The 21083-nt window shown below is 39.9% G+C and overlaps 1 protein-coding gene and 1 long non-coding RNA gene across 9 annotated transcripts in view; one reads left to right on the plus strand and one right to left on the minus strand.

The window, feature by feature from the left end:
* The window catches only part of Cdh8 (cadherin 8), a 393196-nt gene extending 378419 nt beyond the window's left edge, over positions 1 to 14777 (minus strand). For 5 of the 8 annotated variants that reach the window (NR_133570.1, NM_001285914.1, NM_001285913.1 and 2 more), the window contains exon 1: positions 13193 to 13582. The gene's annotated coding sequence lies outside the window, so the exon portion shown is untranslated. Of the gene's footprint in view, positions 1 to 7612; positions 7707 to 13192; positions 13615 to 14622 lie in introns of those variants that run through there. The other 3 variants (XM_006530631.3, XM_030243274.1, XM_006530634.4) reach the window with 3 other exon arrangements.
* Positions 13785 to 21083, plus strand: part of A330008L17Rik (RIKEN cDNA A330008L17 gene) — a 316765-nt gene continuing 309466 nt past the window's right edge. Inside the window, exon 1 of the long non-coding RNA NR_132435.1 lies at positions 13785 to 13888. This is a non-coding gene — a long non-coding RNA (RIKEN cDNA A330008L17 gene). The remainder of the gene's footprint in view (positions 13889 to 21083) is intronic.

Raw genomic sequence — 21083 nt, forward strand, 5'->3', positions numbered from 1 at the left:
CTGACCTTAAAATAACTGTATTATTAGAGAGGAAGAGTCTCCCGCAAGTTAATACACACTTCTATCGCAGAACATTGAGACATCAGATATGATCATTTAAACTGAAGTGGGCAATGGTGAAGATTTGTAAACCTTATTATATTTGTTGTCTGTCTTCATTTACTTAAAAAACATTTCCAACAAGATCAGGGTATGCCATGCTGCTTCCTCTTAGACATGAAGGGGGAGCTATCTGAAGAAATATTAGGGTACACTGGACAGTATGTTCTAGATAGAGGTCAGTAGGTATGGGATTCAATTCTAGATTACCGGATTTACTACAGCTGTCAGATGAATACAATACTGAGTTCTCTTCCCTTTCAGTCTTCTCACCAATGTTAATTGCTACACAATAACCCTTAATTTACAGAGTGGTAGTGTGTATGGCTAAAAACCACCACATAGGAAGAGCAATGAACCATGAAAAATACTCTCAATGTTGTAATAGAGGTGGTTACTTGAGCCAGATAGTCAGTAGTAGTGATATGGTCTCTTCCTGAGTAAAAAAGACAAACAATCCAGAACTGGACCCTTATAAACTCTTCAGTGAGGGTAAACAGAAAGTGATGGGAGTAGAGAAGTCATCTCGAAGATGATAGTAAGGTGCAGGACAAGATGATGCTGGCAAAGGTGGGGCAGGGGGAAGATGAAGGTGAGAATGATGAGGATGGACTAATGTTAACAACAAGACGGATGGGGCATGAACATAACCTTGGTGTAACAGGATGGAAGCAGGGTGGAGACCTGATGGAAGGAAGATGGAAGTGATTCTCAAAAAGTCAAGAACAATTTAATGTGATAGTGGTGAGAACCAAGGTGATGTTAGTGACTACTGCCTGGAGGATGAATGTAGATGATGGTGCTGAGGCAAGGACAGAGCTGACATAGAGAAAAGGAAGGAGAGAGTTGGTGCTGTGCAGTGCAGAAAGGATCAAGGATAGAGAGGATGCTGGAGAGACCAAGAAAAGGAGTTGGGAGTTGGTTCTGGTGAAGGTAATATAACAGGAAGATGAGCATGAAGCTGGAGAGGCCAAGATGGTGGCAGAGAGGTGGGAGGAATGGGCTGATCCTCTAGTCATGGCACCTCAACCCTAAACTCTGTCAAAGGAAATGAACATTTTTTTTTAATCTCAAGGTGTACCCTGCTCCACTGCAAGCTCAATTGGACCTGAATGCTCAGAAACCACGTGCAATATCACCTATGGTAGGAAATCCATAGGTACAGAAGTAGGATTGGGAACAACTTCTAGTATTGACATGTTTGGAATTTGAACTCCAGACTTCATGGTTTTTTTTTTTTTTTAGCTCTGCAACTGTTTATTAAAGGGTCAGGCCAACCTGAAGGCCAGCAGATTTATTCTGAGGTTGTTTGGATAAACTCACATGCTCTTGTCCTTTTAGTCAGACTACACAATCTGCAACAATCTCTTGAATGGGTTTCAAGTTAGACAGTTAATTCTGGTTTAAATCCATACCACACGGTTTCCTTCCAGAAACTGGTCAATTGTTCTCATAATGGTATGTAACCTGTCAAAGACGTTGGCCAAAATCAGATGAAAAACCATCACTGACCCCTATACCTTTTAAATATTATAGCTTCATTAATGAGAACAAATACATTAATAGCAGAATATTACATAGTCAAAATTAGTATTCATTATCAGAAAAAAAGTAAAAATTTCCACTTTGTCTTACTGTGCAAAATTGAGACAGGGGGATTCATTAAAAATCTTGTGATTTACATAATCCTTCAGTAAAATCAGAAGCATTATTTGAACCCAGGGAACAGAAGTCTAAAATTCTTTTTTTCTTCACATGGCTCCTCCTTTCATATGAATTTTTGATGCACATATACTATTTGTGTGCACAGCCAGTCTGTCAGAGCTTCTTCTTTCTACCTTTAAAAGGCCAAAAATACAGCTGTCAAAGCCTAAGAAACACAAATAGCACAGGTACCTACTTTAGGAGAAGTATAATGTTAGGAAGGCTAGAGGCATAGAGATGTAACATCCTGCCTGGTGATGTTAAAGAGAGCTTCCTGGAAGAGGTGTTATCTATTAATAGGTGTTCAGATGGGTCCACTGTAAAGGTCACGTGAGCTATTCAATGGAAACAAGACAACCAAAGGTAAACAAGGGCGTCTGATAATTCAGCATCTACATTTATTTTCAGATTAGTACTTATAATATCACCTCTTCAATAGGTTTTGCTTAACAAATTTATACTGGTCTCTACCTCATACATCAGAAAGTTTGCCATGTTTTCTATAGGTTCTGTAGATTTGATTTCTGTGAGGGGTTTATGCAATAAGCACATATGGTATCTAACAGAATGAGTAGGTATTTCACAAGTTTAAGAGGAAAAAGAAATATTATTTGGCTGATGCTGATGAATGCATGGAATGGCTCTAGAGGAAACCAGTCCAAACAATGGACACTCTTTCTCAGCCACCTTTGGTTCCTCAACATTGCCTGTAAGTTCCAGTGACTTAGACACTCAAGTGCTATCTCATTGTCTTTTTACTTCCACCAAATTCTTGAACTTCCCATATTAGTATATTTTCCTGAAATTGCCTCAGTTGTTTTTATATAAAATAGAAATCCAAGTGATAGTGGCACATATCTTTAATCTCAGCACTCAAGCGGCAGAGGCAGGCAAATATCTGAGTTAGAGGCAAGCCTGGTCTACAGAGTCCCATGACAGCTAAGGCTGTACAGAAAAACTTTCTCTCAAAAGAAGCAAACAACAACAAAATTAAACAAACAACCAAAACAATAATAACAAATGAATTATCAAGCAAGGGTGTGGTGGCATACATTTTTAAACATTCATTAAGGAAACAGAAGCAGACAGATATCTGTGAATATAAAACCAGTCTTAAATACATAAGTCAGACAGGCTTACATAGAAAAAAACCTGTCTCCAAAATAGTGGGATGAATAGTTAGGCAGGCAAATGTTTAGAAAGATAGATAGATATATAGATATAGATAGATAGATAGATAGATAGATAGATAGATAGATAGATAGATAGATAGATAGACGTACATACAGAGACAAATAAATACACAGAATACATAGATACATAGGTTAATTGATTGATATAAAATTTTATATTACTTTACAGAAGGATTCATATCTAAAAAATTGCATTATTAGTCAACACTAGAAAAGTGGCTAAAATTAAATCATAGGGACTACACACACACACACACACATACACACACCACACATATATCTATACTTCAAAATAGCCCTCTGATATAAGTATCATTATTACTTTATAATTTTCATTCTATTGCATAGATAAGCGATAGGAACAGAGAGTATCATTCCAAGTGTTTTCAATAAGAAAAATTTAATAAGTTGCTGCTCTCAAAACAAACAAACAAACAAACAAACAAACAAGTTCCTGAATTGTACTGGTTTCTGACTGTCCTGGTAGAGCAGCTTTATCCTTAACAATTCCAAAGTTCCTAAAGCTGTCATTAATCAACTTTGGCAGTTACTGAAAAATTTAACCATCAGCTCTGTTAAGCCCAGCAAAGAGTCAGTTCTAGAATTTTTCTCATGGGATTGTCTCTAACTTTAATCTGCATAAAAGTTATCTGGGCATCTGAGTACCACTTTGTCTCTAATCCTGGTGGTCTCAGATGAGTCTTGAGGTTCTTATTTCCAACGAGCTCTTTTGCCTGTGGATGCTACTCATATGAGGACCTAACGTGGAAGAGCATGGTACTCTAAAAGAGCAACTTGTTCACAGTTCCTCAGCAATTGCTGGAAAATGCAGTGATGCGTAGATAGTCACTTCTTCTTCTCCTCAGTCATTTAATACCATTCACATATTTGCCTATCACCTGTCATATACCAGAATATACACCTACATTTGCCTTTGGGAAATAGCTATGGTAGATGAACGTTTTAAAAATAATGGCTAAATAGTCTTCCATAATCCTGTACTCCTACCTATTATATGCAACACTGGAATAATTAGTCAGGTTACTGCTCTTGCAATAACACACACAAATCTATGCATCCAGGTAATAGTGATCTTTCACTATGAGAAAAATGTGATTGTAAATGGTTACATCTGTAATCTTTATCTGCTTGAACCTCTGCCCCAGAACATATTCCTCTTGTCCTTAGATCAGAAAACTGCTTTATAGGTATTCCTGAGATACAACAAAATGTTAGGGTGCTGTTATCAGAATTAATAAGTGTTGTGAATTGTAGCTACATAGACAAGCTTCTTAGAAGAAATGAAACAAGATAATAACGATTGAGTTAAAAATCAATTTACTTTTACATTTTCCAACCACAGTGCACATGCCCAGCTGAGCAACCTGATTCATTATAATACCACTGGCTCAATCCCAAGTAACAATATGAATAGATTTTAGTCTCTCTGGAATTTTTACAATTTAGAAAGTCTTTAAAATTATCCCAGAAGAAGGTATCTTCGTTTAGATAAAAGACCTACAAACTGACATTAATTCACACTCGCTGTTTAATAGCAGTTCTAGTTATAGCCAGATGTCATTCTGAAGGTGTCAACATTTTCTTGAAGACAAATGTGCTCAATTCTCAGACATATTGTCATTATTACAATCATATAACATCACTGATGTTATAAACAATATGAATTAAAATCCCAAATAAGGAGCCATCCACTGATAGTAACGTTTCAAAAAAAAAAAAAAATCAGTCACTTAAGTGTTCAATTCAGCAAATTATTGTGTTTGACAGGAAATTATGCTTTTATTACCCACTGGTCTTAGTGACCACAATATTTTATGGAAGCAAAATGACATACAGGACCGGAGAGTTTCTATTAAAAATGTTTCTGACCTTGAATTTAGAGCCATTAGCAGCTTGCTTCAAAACAGGTAAATGCACACTAAATTCAAAGTGATATTTCAGGATCACAGGGGACATGATTCAATGTGTGGCCCAGTACAATTCAACAAGCTCTGGGTGACTAAAGCTGAACAGGTCTGAACAATTTTTGGATTGTGGAAAGGAAAGACCCTTGTGTGTGTTCAAACATAAATAATGGAAGGCATTCACTTTCCCAAAGTGTTCAGAACTCCTAACCAAATTACTTCAGTAGAAAAAGATTCAATAATACTTCCCCCACACACACAAATATATTTGCCAATGTGTTTGCTTATCGCTGTGGTCAGCCACAATCACTCTGGTCCCTGGGCTTTTGTCTTGGATCATAACTATGTCAATCTATCCCAAAGTGTATTGTTTGAATCTCCTTACTACCTAGCAAAGTACTTGCAAGATTTCATTTTTCCCTGCAACTGACGGAGTGCTCTTTTTCTACCCGAAGCTGTGTCTTTGTTATGTTCTATAATTGGTGTTTACCTTTGTACATATAAATAAAGAAAATAAATTACTTATTCCTTTGCAAAGTTAGTGTATTATTCATGTGAGAAGTTTTCAGATAGATAGATAGATAGATAGATAGATAGATAGATAGATAGATAGATAGATAGATGCCATAAGTTTAGTTAGGAATTTAAGAATGAATTTATTCTATTTGGACCTTCTTTTTAAAGGCATTTTTATTAAATATTTTCTTCATTTACATTTCATATGCTATCCCCAAAGCTCCCTATACCCTCCCTCTACCCTGCTCCCCAACCTACCCACTCCCGCTTTCTGGCCCTGGCATTTTCCTGTACTGAGGCATATAATCTTTGCAATACCAAGGGTCACTCCTCCTATTGATGGCTGACTAGGCCATCCTCTGCTACATATGCAATGAGAGACACAGCTCTGGGGGGAACTTCTTAAGGCATTCGGTTACTGAGATTGTCCTCAATGGGTACCATATGACCAACATCTCTCCTGTCAGTTAAACATGGGCACTTACTCTTCACATGAGAACTAAATAATTTTTGGTTTAGAAGCAAATCTTCATTTGCTACCTTTAAGACAACATTTCAGGATGAACCCTGTGCAAAGAACTTGTGTACAAAAGAGGAGAGTATTGGCTTTTTGAATCATAGTGGCCAATCAGAGCATATCTTATTCTTAATGCTTGGTTTTGTGGTATAGCTATAGTAGCTCCAAGATAACCAATCAGGCATAATCTGTGTACCAGTTCTATCGTGCATAAGATGCATGCCGAGAAGTTTATCTCAATACAATGGGCTAGGAATGGATGCTCCATTTCATGTTACCCACCTTGAAAATTAAAAGAACTTTTTTTGCTGATTTTCTGAGACAGCTACTCTGTGTGAGGTATAACAGATCCCAGGCTGTGTTGAACTGGCTTTGTAGACACAGCCATCCTGGAACTCAGAGAGTTCCACCTGCCTCTGCCTCCAGATTTCTGGGATTAAAGTCACCCACCAAGCCCTGAATGTATAACTTGGCAATTGCAAGAATTGAGGTTAGAATTGTTTGAGTAGTTACTAAGTAACATTGATTGCCTAAATCATAGAATAACTGTCCCATTCTTATCTATAAACGGCATGGCCAAGTTAGAGCACCAGCATTTTATAAATGCTCTGACTACCTACTGTTAATATATAATCCATGCAATGGCTTCACAGAGTGAAGGCATGTGAAAGGCTACGCTTTCACTTATCTGGCCACATCGTTTTTCTTTTCTTTGTGGTTCACACAGACCTTCCTTTTTCCATTCCCCTTTTCTGCTGAAAGAGTAAAATATAAACACAGCATGGGACAAATTTAAGCTATTTACTTTTGATCAAACTGTAACTATTAATTTAAAAGTATGGCCAGCAACTTCTCTGCTTTTCCAAATCACTTGCATTCTTGTAGGGATGCTGAAAGTAGAAATTCCCTACTAAAGCCAGAAAGATACTGAAGTCACATGTTTTTACAAGAAGGAAATGCTAAATAAAGGTTGGGTTATGATAGTGATCTGTTGCAAAGATATTTGGCAATCCATTTCTAATATATTTAGGGAAATTTAATTCTACATATGAATAGATCTTTCACTCCTGAAATGGGGAAATGGGGAAAATCAGTTACATGCTATAACCAAGGCTGTAGAGTTTGAGATACTAAATCTGAAATGCAGCCAAGCGTCCCAGTAACAAGTCATGATACTGTCAATTAGGTCACATGGAGTAGCAACCACCATTACAAATGTACCTCACTGCCATTCTTCTGTGTTCCAAAGACTTTACAGCTTAAAATCCCTCCCCGAGACCGTTCCTTAAACTACATACACAGATGGTGGATAGACAGATATAGAGGTAGAAAATAATAATTTGTAAAAAACTAATATTGAGTTATCACCTCAAGAATATAGTGCATGGGCAGTAATTGCATAGCTTACAGGGATTCTAAGATCAGTGTGCTATGCTCAGCTGTAATATTAATGAAATTTGAAAGCCCGAAAAAAGCAAGTATATTTTATTACTTTAACAAAATAATTTTATTTTAAAGATAAAAATAGTTGAGCAAAGAGTTAAATGCTATATGTTAAGCTCTGACAGCAATAGCTGAATGAAGGAGAGATTATCTCCTTATACATTTTATGACAACTTTGAAAAACTTGATTTCTTATATAAAACAAGATGTATCACCTCATGATATTTATGTCACTATCGCCATCTTCTTATTTTAAGTCATTAATCTCACATGAAGAATGAAATAGTCTTACTGTTTGAAATATTCTACCTAGAAAGAAAGAAGGTAAGGTAAGCATTATTCTAAATGTTAATAGGATGCAAATATACATAAACCTTTTACTAAATGCTGTAGAAAAAATGTTCAAAATACTCAATTTAATGTTTCATTTAAATATTTTCCATTTGCTAAGTATTTTCACCCGCCTAAAATTATAATACATACATCCAGAAAAAAAAATTATCACTGCATATTTTCCCTTACGCATGTAAAAGATACCTGGTATCTTATAAATGTAAATCAAAATTGATAACATTGTTTCCTAAGATATGGACTATAACTCATACATTGTTAAAGTGAACATTCACACACTGAATATTCTATTTAAGTGGAACAAAAAACTGGGAGACAAAGAAAGAGGAAGGGTGACAGAGAGGGCAGGAAGGAGGGAGGAATGGGATGAGGGAGGAAGGGGGAGGGTGGGAAGAAGAGAAAATAGGGAGAGAAAGAGAGAGAAAATAATGAATAAAAAACTTTTACATACCCTTGGAAGCATTCAAAGTACAGACTCTGAGTTACCCACACAGTGACTGGACAATTAGAACACTTTTCCTAATAAAATATAACTCTTCTGCCATACAGTTTAATAGCATCCTGTGATGCAAATCTAATTTGAGATGCGCTTTCAGTTTTACCACATTGAACTACACCATACTTTATATTCATATATCCTATAAAATTATTTTTATTGGAGAAAAAGCCTGATGTTTGCAACATGAATAAAACGGACTGTTTTTAAATGGGAAAAGTTGTGTCTAAAAATAAAGTTAGGAGAGCTTATGAAATTTCCATAGAAACAGTTGTAGAAGGTCCACCCTGGTATCACACTTTACATATGATAGTTTACCCTGCAGCCTGGCCATGAAAATGCTCAGGAAAAGTGGGAAGCAGAGTCCCTGGTAATTTCTTAATACTTGGCCCTGGACCAGCCATTCTCAGCATCCAAAACTCTCCGTAGCAATGGGAACAGTCAGGGAAAATACAAGTGTTGTTGTTTTTTTCCTCATGATCCATTCTTTAAAAGATACAGAAAATCACATCTATACATTTTTACCTACAAGCAGAACTTTTTTTTTTTTTTTTTTAAAAAGGACATTTACAGGCAAGAAGGTGAGTGATGTTTATGATAGGGACTAGCTCATGACATTTAAAACTCAGGAAATAAAAGCTTGGGATATGACAGAAAAGGAAACAGTATTGGTATCAGTGTTATATTGTGAAGTGGCAATGGAGATTTAGTCAGCAGCAACATATGGGAGAGGAAGCTAAATGGCATCCCTTGAACTCATTTCTTTTCTGACCTTTTGAAGTTACCAGGTCCAGCTAATTTTCTGCTCATGGTTACATCTGAAGTAGGTTCCAGAGATAGGAACCCACAGCTCAGCACAAATAAACTGTGACGCTCAAGTTTCAAGGAGAATGAAAGGAGACAGTACTAACATCCTTTGGATAATTAAGCCTTGCTAAATCAGATGGTGGCCTTTGCCCATCAAAAGCAAAGTATTGTTCCAAAGAATAATTACAGCAAAGATTCTAGGTGAAATCCTCAGTGTCCTAAATGCCCTGCAGACAATATTTCTTAAAAGACTGATCATAATACAAGTCTGACAAATTGTCCGCACAAATCACACACCTTAAAGTCAGATGCAGTGACAAGGAAATGGTGATTGAATTCCTCGACTTCAACTGATCCACCAATCAATTCTTTATGCACACTTTTGATGAGCTATCTGTTCATGTGTTGTATGTGTATTTGTATGTTTGCGAAATCCACAGGAGAGTGAACTGTAAGGATGTGCCTCAGTTTGTGACTGCAGCCTGTGGTAGACATAAAATACTCCAAAGGAGCCGTTCCTTAAGATAATGAGCAAAGTTAGCCCCACTTCATCTGGGAATGACAAAGGTGCCAAACCCAAAATGCAAAGAAGAAAACTCTAATCGCTTTCTTTGCTTCTCTGAATAGCTTTGTAACAAATTCAATATTATGAAAATACGTGCTAGCAGAACCTCTTGGCACAGTGTTTTTAAAGAATGTCCTCTGATGTTAAACTGTGCCTACAATCAAAAGGCTATGCTGGGTGCACCTAACTACTTGTGTCTCAAGCAGAAAACCTTGCTGATGGGCTCGAAAACTGGCAAGAAGTGTGTACTGAAAGCCAGTTTAACTTACAGAGAGCTTGTGGTTTTACAATAAAATTTTCTTTAATCTGGGATGAAGATCACACCACAATAGACCAATCTTTGACCAAAGGAATACTCACTTTTTTTTTTCTTGGAATAGTTCTTTGACAAGGACTTCTGAATCTGAATAGTAGACACTACCTTTTAATATATCTGTCTTCTTTTTCCTTCTTTGATAAATCATAAAAGAAACCTGGACAACAAAACCCCAAGTTATAGTTCCTTGAATAGAACTATTACACCCTTTTTGTTTGGAGTTCCCTTGATTTCTTTCAACAGTCTCATCCTCTAGGCTAACAAAGATCAACAGAATTTAAACATCTGTCTGGTTTCATGGACTGAGTCTGAGGTGTGAGCACATTCACAGACCAGTCTTTACAAATACTTTCTCTAGGTGGGTGGGGGTGGGGTTCTAGCACTCTGAGCAATCTAAAACTTCTTTGTTCTTTGGGGAGTTTTGGTATAGTTTATGTTCCAACTGTCTCTGTATGTGATGCTCAGTGCTCCACCGAGGAGTTCCAGGAGATGAATGATGTCTTTGCTGCTCTGTTATAAAACACTTTAATCCAGGATACAGGCACCTCCCCTGTAACAGTTGAAACGTATACATCAAGTAAGGTGAGGTAAGAGCTACTCTAAAATGTTCTGCCTTTTAGCCAGATCTAAACTGCATCAGAACATTAATAAATGCATCCTATACACCAGAAGCAAAGTCATGAAGTGCTATGCTACATTTTAGAGTGCAGCGATTTAAACATTTGGAGTCTGGAGGGATTTTAGAGACAATACATGATAATGCAGAATCACTTTTTAAATAACAGTAAGAGTTAGAATTTTTAAAAAATTCTTGGGGTTAAAAGTTTGATAGACAGAATTATACCACAGGTCTTAGTAATTCTTAGCCAATATCTCAGCCAATTTGTGATGGTGAGCACTTGACTTTACTCTCATGCCATAGTCTTTGGAGCAGAATGAAAAGTCTAGGCAGCCTGGAACAATTCTGAATGAAGCCATCCTGGAAGTGGCAGAATGGATCCTCTCTTTTCAGGATTTTTCTCAACTCCTTACCCTCTTCTGAGGCCGGGAATTGGGGGAGGGGAAGAAAAATGAAGAAAGAGAGAAATGTATATATCAAAGATTCAAAGGTCCTGTACGACTCTTGCAGCAGAAAATGACTGTGTCACAAGGAGTTTTCAATCTGCTAAAGCTGACTTAAAGAATGCTGCTATCTCTTTTATTATTTAATGAGGGGGTTAGTCATAGAATTTCAGCCATAGAGGGAAGTGGGTAAACCTATTTGCACAGCGCGATTATGAAGAGCTCTCTTTGATGGGAAAAATGTATGGCTCAGAAAGGAACCTTCAAAGGTGCAAGTCTTCCCAGTAGAAGAAACACACACACACACACACACACACACACACACACACACACACGCACATGCACGAGCACACACACACACATACACACACCCTACACATCCACCCACACTCACACACATTACAGACTAAAGCTCTGCAAAACCGGACACAGGCAGATGAAAGGCTGTATGTAGCCAGGGAGAAATTTCAGTGGTGTTTAGCAGAAACGACAAGGCTCATTTTGCATGCAGTGAAGTACAGCAGCGAGACTGAATGGATGGAAAATCCCACTTTCAAATCTTACATAAATATCTCTTTCGCGCATATAGTTTTCCAGTTGAAATGCTCAAATAATGAAGGTAGAGGTGACAGTCTAGCGAGGGCTTTTAAGCATCCAGATGGCTGTCAAAGTGTTACAAAAGAGGAGAGGAATGTTGAAACGGTCCCAGGCAACCCCAGTTTCTCTATCTGCCTGGCGCTGGTCCCTGATGTGAGAGGATACCGCTCTTGCATACTATCAGAGTTCTTCTCATTCTTTGAAATACAGAGCAAAAAAATAGCTGCTAATCTGGTTAGCAGCTGCGTGGCGCAAAGGGATTGTTGGGACCGTGCCCCCTAAAGAGGAAACTGCTTGCAATCTTCAGAAACCATGGCAAAGTTGAAAAGGCCCCTTCTCCCTCCCAGTTGCTTGGTTATAAGCTCTGCCCTTTAATTGGAGATGAAGTGAGCAGCTGCCAGCCTGATTTTCCATTACAGACTAATGTTGTGCGTTTACGACAATAAACAATTAATGTTGTTTGATTTCTTACGTTTAGCCATCCAAGCTAACAGCTGCCATCTCCGCTCAGGAGGCTAACAGGCTAGTCACTGTCGTGTCTCAAATTGTATGCCTTCAGGCAAGGGGCCACCACCACAAAACTTTGAGAATTTTACAGCATTGGGCAAGGTGAGGTTTTAGTCTTAGGAAGAAGGAAAAAAATCGGAGGAATTGTTGGATACCTGTTGGTATCAGCATCGGAGGCATCACGTTTACCCGGTTTACCAGGCTTGGCTAGAGCCTTAGGAAACCAGGGTAGGTCTCTTATGAACCTGTTACCACGCTGGCGGAACATAGCCAGGAGTCCCTTTCGCCTGCTGTCTGGCAGGGGCGCGGCTGGACCCCCAGGGTTGGCTAAAGCTAAGCACGGAGATCACTGCGAATCTTTATGCACTGTGGGCTCTGGGATAGGGAGAAGTCATTGGGTGCTTGGGAGGGCTGTGGATGCGGGCTCGCTGCTACTGACTGGTCTGTCTGTGGGTCCTAAGCCAGTGCAGAGCAGCATCTTGATGACTACAGAGTGGCTAGGTGGCCCCGGAGCTCCGCAAGTTTGCAGCTGGCACCGCGCCCCCGGGCTGGAACAGACACTTGTGGAAAATCCTGGCGCTGGGGCTTTCGCAGCAGAGCGGTAGCCCTCGGCCCAACCGAGGAGGTCGCCCTCCCACGACTAAGAGGTGGGGACATGCGGAAAACAAGGAACCTGCTCCTCTAGCCTCTCAACGCGCTTTCCTCTCGAGCTCGCTGCCTCCTCTGGGCAGGAGGCGAGTATTTCCCTTTCACCGCACCGACCCCGCAGTGAAGGCGCACCGCTGCAGCAGCGCCTGCCTGCGTCTCCAGGGTGAAACCGACAAGCGACTGCAAAGAAGGAACGGGTGGCGCGGGAACTGGAGGTGGGCAAAATGGGGCTCCGAGAGCAGTTTGCAAAACAGGTTAGGTAGAAGGCAACCCCATCAGCTACAGAAGCAACGAAAGGAGATGCGGCTCGGAGGGTTATCAGTGCTAGCGTTCCTCCATCCCCCAGGTGCGTATGGTGAGTGAGGGCGCGTGGGAATTCCTAAAGGAAGCAATCCCCTCGGCTCTTCCCCGCCCGGAGGCGTACGCGGATAGGGGATAGTACTTACTCAGGTCGGGCTCCGGGATGCGGAAAAGCCTCAAGACTCTGGGTTCATAAATGGCTGGAGGAGCTGAGGGTCAGTTCCCGAGAACAGCTAATGTCCACGAATCCCCGCGCGCAGGGTAATCTCCTCCGGGTCGCGTTCATGCCTCTCAGAGCTGTGGAGCCTGGTGCGGGGATGCGAAGCCGGCGCGCTGGGCTCTGCGTCCACAGCCTAAAAGTACAGCTCCGGTGTTGACGCTCAGGTCTATGCCCAAAGTGACAGTGGCGGAGCTTGGAGGAGGTAGGGAGATTCCAAATCCATCCACTAATTCTGGGCCGAGCGCTCCGGCTTGCGAGCCCGCCTGCCTGCCAAATGTAACTGTGAAGTGATGTGGAAAAGTGAGCCGGGTGCCTCCCCTGACGGATCTCATTGGGCAGAGCTCAGAGGCAGGTCTACCACTTGGAAATTCATGTAAGCAGTCCCCCACCCCGCCCCCTCCCTGCCTTGCCCCTGCGCTCTCCCGCGCTTGGTTTCCACTCCCTTTCCTCCTACCAAGAGTGCGCACAACTTTTCGCTGGTCGCTCACGAGCACGCCCAGCGCGCCTCCGCCGCCGGAGTCACCGGGTGAAGATGAGCCCTTCCAAGCTTTGCGCGCAGCCCGCCGCGCCGCCAAGCTCTTGGATAAAGACTGCTGGCAGATCAGAAAAGGATGCGCAGGAGGTACCCTCCAGCTTTCTCTCTCTAGGTCTCACCTGAGCCCCAAGGCTAACATTATCTTGAAAAGCATCTCAGACGCCCAAAGCTGGTTTCTGTGGAGGGCGAGGATGCGGCAGCGCGTGGACCATTCACCTTTTCCCTCATTCTGAAGACGTCTTGCATAAGGAATTGCATGTTTGCAAGACCACTGCCTGATAAAACTACTGGTTTCATGGGGGTGGGTCGATCAGTCCTAATGCCCTAGGGTTGCTACTCCTTTGGGAGGCGGGGGGGGGGGGGAAGGGACGGAGGGGGGAGATAAGGGACAGTAGAGGCAGTCAAGAGAGATTTGCAGAGAAGTGAATGGGCAGGAAAAGGGTAGAACTTGCTGTGGCCATAAAGAGAGGGTCTGGAAAGCTGTGTCAGAGTGGCTCTGACATGCTGCCCTCCCTCCCCCCTCAGGGGGAGAGTACTGTCCTTGCATCTCCCCTTTTTCTACCAAGTGATGCCCTACCCTTGGATTGCCCAGTCTAATGATAGAATTTCGTAAGCACTCAGTTGTTTTGTTTTTTTTTTAAACAAAACAAATCAAAATCCGCACCCAAGTATAAGCCAATGCATATAGGGGCCACAGACCCATAGACCCAGGTCTCTTTTCTTGTGGCCATCAAGACTAACACGTGGAAATATTCAGCGGCATCGATCTCTGTTTGTCATTTAAACACTGTGAAATACATGACAAATTAAACATCCCTTACCTTTCTTCAAAACTCTCTTCCATGGAAGACAGGGGTTTATCTGTTTTCTGACTCACTAGACTAGACGTGAGCTCTGAAGATGGGTTTTTGACCATCTGGGGACAGAGCTGCAGCAGAAGGGGTGCAGAGGAGCAGACGCACGGGCTGTGGAGCCTGTACTGTCTGACTCGAATTAATGAGACGCAGTGAGCAGAATGGAAAAATAGGCACAATATGCTTATAATACTTATGCAAATTTGGCTTTTTGATGCTGTACCTAACCTCTCACGGTAAAAAGTTGAAGACATTGGCTATCAGGTTATTATCTGTTTGATTCACATTCTCGTTACCCTAAAGAAAGAAACTTGGTAAATTATTTGGGTGGGGGACACTAAAGAAAGAAACTTGGTAAATTATTTGGGTGGGGGACACTAAAGAAAGAAACTTGGTAAATTATTTGGGTGGGGGACAAGGGGTATTTTACCCCTCCAGCAGTTGCTGTTTGTTCTCTATTCAAAGGCTGTGTTCGCTTATGAGGAGGCATTCTGGCTTTGGCTAATTCTGTCTTAGAAAAGAACAGCAGTCAAACTCAATCAAATTATAACTGCCGTTAGACTAGACAGTCCCAAGTGGACAAAGAAATAGATCACACCTTCGGTTGTGCTTAATTTTCAGACATTCATTTTCACTTTGAACAAATGGTCTGAGCCTTTCCTTGGGGTACTTTCTTACATCTAGGAGAAGGAAAAAAAGGTCATATGTTCCTGAAGGCTGCGGATTGTCACAAGTAACAAAGTCATCTCAAAAGAAAAGACTGCCGGAGAGAGGATATCCTCTGATCTAATTTTCCTAAAAAGTAAAACTCAGCTGACAAGCCGAAGGGATTCAGAATCCAATGTCACCAAGTTCAGTTATAAATTTGTTTCAGTCATTGAAGCATGTTTACTCTTGCAATATCAAAGCATGTTATCTTCACTAACTCTTGGACCCCTGAAATTTAAGGTGACCCTATCCACATCCCTAATCTCTATGTGAAGCTCTGCAGTTGGACTTTCCTGACAGTTTCTTAAGGGAGGTCTGGGTGATTAAGAAGTGTGAAAGAGGATTAAGATAATGTTAAAAGCCCTATCAGGATATTTCTAAAATAATCAGGGATGCTGAAAGGCAAAGGCATTTGTCTCTTTCACAATTCCACCCACACTTAATAGAATGCAGTGCAATGTCTTGGTGGTGAGACTGTACTTCCTCAAGAAGGTGTTTTCTTTTCAGCATACTCTCTGGAGTCACACAAGTTCCCCAGGAGGAAGATGGTACTACACCAGCTTTTTCTAATGGTGACCCAAATTGCTTGCCTGGTGGAACTTCATTAGGAAGGATTAGTGAGGAAAGCTTTGATGGGACCAGAGTATAATCGTAGGGCACAATCACATCCACAGACAAAATGGAAACTTATCAGTGGTGGGAAAAGTTGGAGAAGGCCGGATGATCCTATCTGACTCCAGAGACTGCCAGATAGGCAGTTGAGTTCACTGGGATGAAGAGTGGGTAAGATGAAGATAGGCTTCAAGAAGTGATGCTTGTTGGTTTTCACTATGAACTGAAACTTTGTTTAATGGAGACAATACAAAGAAGTGGCTAGTTATTTAAAAGTTTAATCAAAGCCACCAGTTAGTATGCTTATAAGGAAGGGGAACATAGAATAAGGGGAGAGATAACTATACTTTCTCCATTTGAACAGGGAATGGCAGCATATCTACTATTGGCTGAATTAAGATGCACCCTTCTACCCTCTGTTCCCCCTTCAGCACACATTTATAACTAAACTAAAGTAATCAAAAAACAAAAGCAGATGTTTACTATGATATAATGACAGTGAAGTTTGCTTGCTTGGTTGGTTTTCTCCTATTTTAGTCTTTGGTGAACTAATGAACTCGAAGGTTTCTCTCTGATTCTACCAGGTTCAAAACTGTGGAGGGCAGAGTCTGTGAATGAAGGGTTTTTACATTGGGATATCAGCCTATAATGTTACCACTTTCAGTAAAAAAAAAAAATTAAAAAAAATTAGTATCTACGATCTGAAGCAGCCCAAACAAATACAGTGTGAAATACACACAGTCTTCTCTGCAAATTTCCTAAGAATGAACAATTTTAGAACAGTGCTCATCCTGGGAGGGCAAAGGATATGTTGGAACAATGACACAATCAAATATCACTTTGGAGATGGCATTAGAGCTCAGTGGAGAGTGATTGTCTACTGTTCAGTAAGCTAACTGTTCAATCCCTAACAGAGACCCAGAGGTGGGGCAAAGAAGACTGGAGAAAAGAAAATTAAACCTCTTTTAAGAAGGTTTGTTGATTTATATTCATTTATCTGTATATGTATCTAACTGTGTGTGCAGATGCCTGCAGAGGCCAGGAGAGGGCATCAGATGTCCAAGAACTGCTACAGGTGACTGTGAGCTTCTTGAGTAGATACTGCGAATAGAACTGTGGTCCTGTGAAACAGCCGTAGGTGCTCTTGATCACTGAGTCATCTGCCTAACCTCTCAATCTTTATCTTAAAGTACCGTATTGAGGAGGTCTTAAGAACAAAAGAGCCTTTCCGAAAAGTTAATAAATATTTAATTAAGCAGGATAGCTTTAAAAAAATTATATGAGATTGTTTTAAACCAACCCCTTAATAAAATCATTAAAGGATATGACGGTGCCCAAACCAAATCACGGAGCAATTATGGGGATTTCCCCAAGACAAAGGTACTCGGCCGGAGGGCCTTCGATGGGTTCTGCCTCAAGCACTTTCTGAAGATTTGTCAGAAATGGAATTGTGCATTCTAGAATCTAGGTGATGTTTAGAAATCTGGGTTGTAGCAAATGCTCCAGGGAGTCCTATCACTGCTGTGGTTTGCAAACCACTGCCTTAGGCAATTTCTTTTTCATATGATAAATGTAAAAAACGAGAAAGGACAAAAAGAAATGAGTGTTGTATTAGTGCATTTTTTTTTAATGAAGTGTTCTGGTTTCCAAATACTACTATCATAAGTCACAGAAATAAATAGAAAAATTTACCCTAAATCACCCTGTGATTACTTCAGTTGTATTAATTATGGGATTTAATAACTGACTTTGTTTTTTAGAAGTAGTTACCAATTCTTGAAGTAAAATCCTCTTTAAGTTTGCAGTTTAAGATTCCAGACGTTGAGCATTCTCTACTACTGACTTTAGCTTTCCCTGACTCTAGGGTTCTATCTCTGAATATTGACTGTAGTTCCTCATCTACAGCTTGCCATGATTATTTTTTGTAAATGATGGTATAAACACTTTCTGAAAAACCACATCTGTGCAGAGAGCATTTTGAAGAAGGTGGTCAGAATGGAATTATCTTCCATCTTCCCAGGTGCTCAAAACAAGATAAGCCCCAATTCAGCTTCTCAACAGAAATGAAGGAGGCAGGGGAAAGGCAGATAGATTTAAAGGGACTGGACAAAGCTATCACATAGGCCAGCCCTGATCTTGCAGACTACACACTTGAACATTTACATTTTAATCTTACTTGCTTAGTTCCTTCCTTCCTTCCTTCCTTCCTTCCTTCCTTCCTTCCTTCCTTCCTTCCTTCCTTCCTTCCTCTCTCTCCTCCTTCCTTTCATCTTTTAATGTGGGAATAAAAACTAAATTAAGATCCTGGAACCCTCTTGTTTTTCTTGGGAGCTAAACAGATATAAAATTTTAAGAAATATTTCACATACTTTTTAAGCAAGGCAGAGGAGAGAAAAAGTTCTCTTTTACTACTTGTCAATTGTAACATTTTATTCAACATCACAGTATACTTAAATTTAGATAATTACCATTATTTGAATGGACATGCCTACTCTTCACATCTCATTATAGATATAAGGATGAGCACAGATCTATAGAGGAGAGGGGAAATTGTCCTCTTACGTATCAAATGAAGTTTTTTGGTTCTGATTAGTTGTTATCAAGTCATTTAGTACCGAACAAAGCACGCACACGTGCATTTGGGAAAGACTGAAAGGGTGAAAGGAAATGTCAGCTCAGAGACTGTGTGCAGTATTCTTTTGTCAGTCAAAGTTGCACACTGCTGTCTAAAGATGTTTCCGCTCATTTATTACAGGTACTGCCATGTAGGAAACTGCCTTCTGCTTGTCGGTTTCTCTTCTGCTTGCGCAGGCACCAGTCCTGTTAGATGGATATCGAAGCCGGGTTGTTTTTTTTTTTTCCTTCTACTTCAAGTGCCCTCTAGCGAGCAATATCTGTGCAGGTTGCTATGTAAAGGAGGTGGAATGAAGAAAGAAGAAAGAAATCCACCAATTGGGGTCCTCATTCCTGGAGTGCTCCTCTCCGTTTTCTTTATGTATTTTTTTTTTCCTTCCTCACAGTGGTCATTTCCTCATAAGTGTTTGGCAAAACAAAAAAGGTGTCGTTGCTTTTGCATGTGAAACACATCGTTCATTTACTAAACTGAAGCGAATGTTAATCCTTTCTCAGGGATTTCTCTGGAGCTCTCTTGATGATTTTTCCTGAAGTTTCATACACCACAGTAATCAGGCAAATAAAAGAAAGTAAGTTGCTCCCCAGGAAGAAATTCTGTTTTGTTCCCATTTTGACAGCAGAGCAGCTCTGAGGCCTTTTGATGCAAATTGATTAACCTCTCCATGGGCTTTGAGTTTGTGACTCCAGAAAAGTGCATAATACTTCTCTCTTACCTCAGGGGGGTGGTATGAGGCTTAATTGAAGCACATAAAACAATTTCAGTTCCTCAGACCCAATTTGATATACAGTCAGACTCGCTTTTCATCTCCTAACAGGGCTTCAAATTCTCTTCGGTTGTCTATAGCGCAGCTCGATTGAGACTCTATGTTTTCATAAAGATGTTGTTAAAACAATCTCTTCTGTAAATAGTGGACTTGCTTAAGAGATTTTTCAGGGTTCCGGCCTGTTAAAAGAAAAGAAAAGAAAAATTTAGATGCTCCAAAAACATGACTATATATAATAAATAGAGCTGCATTAAGTAAGAGAAGAAATCTTACAAAGCATTCACTGGGCATATGTTTTATGCAAACTAATAATAGCAGAAGGTAACTTTACTCACACAAACATCCCATTAAGCAGTTACTATGAGCACAGAAGAACTGCGAAGGCATTATTCAAATGACTGGGTTTCCGGATACCTGTTACTTGAGTCTCCTTTACTGCTATTACTATGCAGCATCGTGTTTGAGCTTACCCTCTGACTGAGCTATCTTCAAGGGCAAACGTAGAGTGAGGCAAGCTGCCACGTAATCTACTCCATTAGATTCTTTACTTACTGCATCTCTTTAATTATTAAAACGCTGTGGATGGTAGCCGTTGTTTGCATCGTTCACTGCACTACAAAACGGAGGCTCAGAAAATGTAACTGATCCCTTCCCCGGAATATACAGTTAATGACACAACAATTTAAATCAAAATTGTTTGACAGGAGGTCTGAAGAAATGACTCAGTTTCCAAATGCACAGAGTTTTTGCAGAGGGCCTGACTTTGGTTCCAAACCCCCACCTTGGGCCTGTAACTCCAGCTCTTGTGAATCCACCTAGTGTCTGAGGGCACCTGCACTCACACACAAACACTCTTACACATTCACACATACAGAAATGAAAGCATGCATATAAATAATATCGGATCATGTCTGATCCTCTTAAATATTAAAATTATACTAATGCAAGACTATCAAAAACTACTTTTTTTTCTGTTGCAGTAGAGGAAAGTTAAATTTTCATTCTATCACTATGCAATACTTTTAGTCACTTATAACTCACTTTTAACTCAAATTTTACTTCACTGAAAGGATTCACACATTGAAATGAAACAGAAGTAAGTGTTTGCAAATGCAAACATTATCACAATATTTACCTGTAAGTGGGTTTATAATATATATCCTAGGATTCATGGATACCAAGTTAAATACAAATTTTCCAAAGAGTTTAAAACAAGGCGATAAAATAATACCATCATTAATCATAAATACCATTACGGAAATTCTCTGGGAATAATAATTTGAAAGGTACTCAAAGTCTTGTTTAATTGCTCATTTTTAAAATTCAAGAATGCTGCGGTTCTATTATTATGATTTACATTTGTATAGCCCTTTATATATATTTTTAAGCACACTTGACTTCATACATGATCTTTGCAACAATTGTGTGAGATGTGCTGGTCTATTATTACACAAGGTTTACAGTAACAGGCTTTTAGAGGCAATGGAGTCCTTACAGAACATCTTCATTTTATAGGAATTGAATTGGCCAGTTTTTTAAATATATGAACATAGATACATAGTTATGTAGCTAGATAGCTCTTGAAAGACACTACTATCAGATCACAGATATTTAAAGGTTGATAACGACCTACCTACTTTTACACATATGATTCTGGGGAAAATGAGCTAGTACACTCAAGAATATGTAAGATATGGAAATAAAAGCCCA

The sequence above is a fragment of the Mus musculus genome, chromosome 8 (genome assembly GCF_000001635.26).
Source record: "Mus musculus strain C57BL/6J chromosome 8, GRCm38.p6 C57BL/6J".
In the NCBI taxonomy this organism is placed as follows: Eukaryota; Metazoa; Chordata; class Mammalia; order Rodentia; family Muridae; genus Mus; species Mus musculus.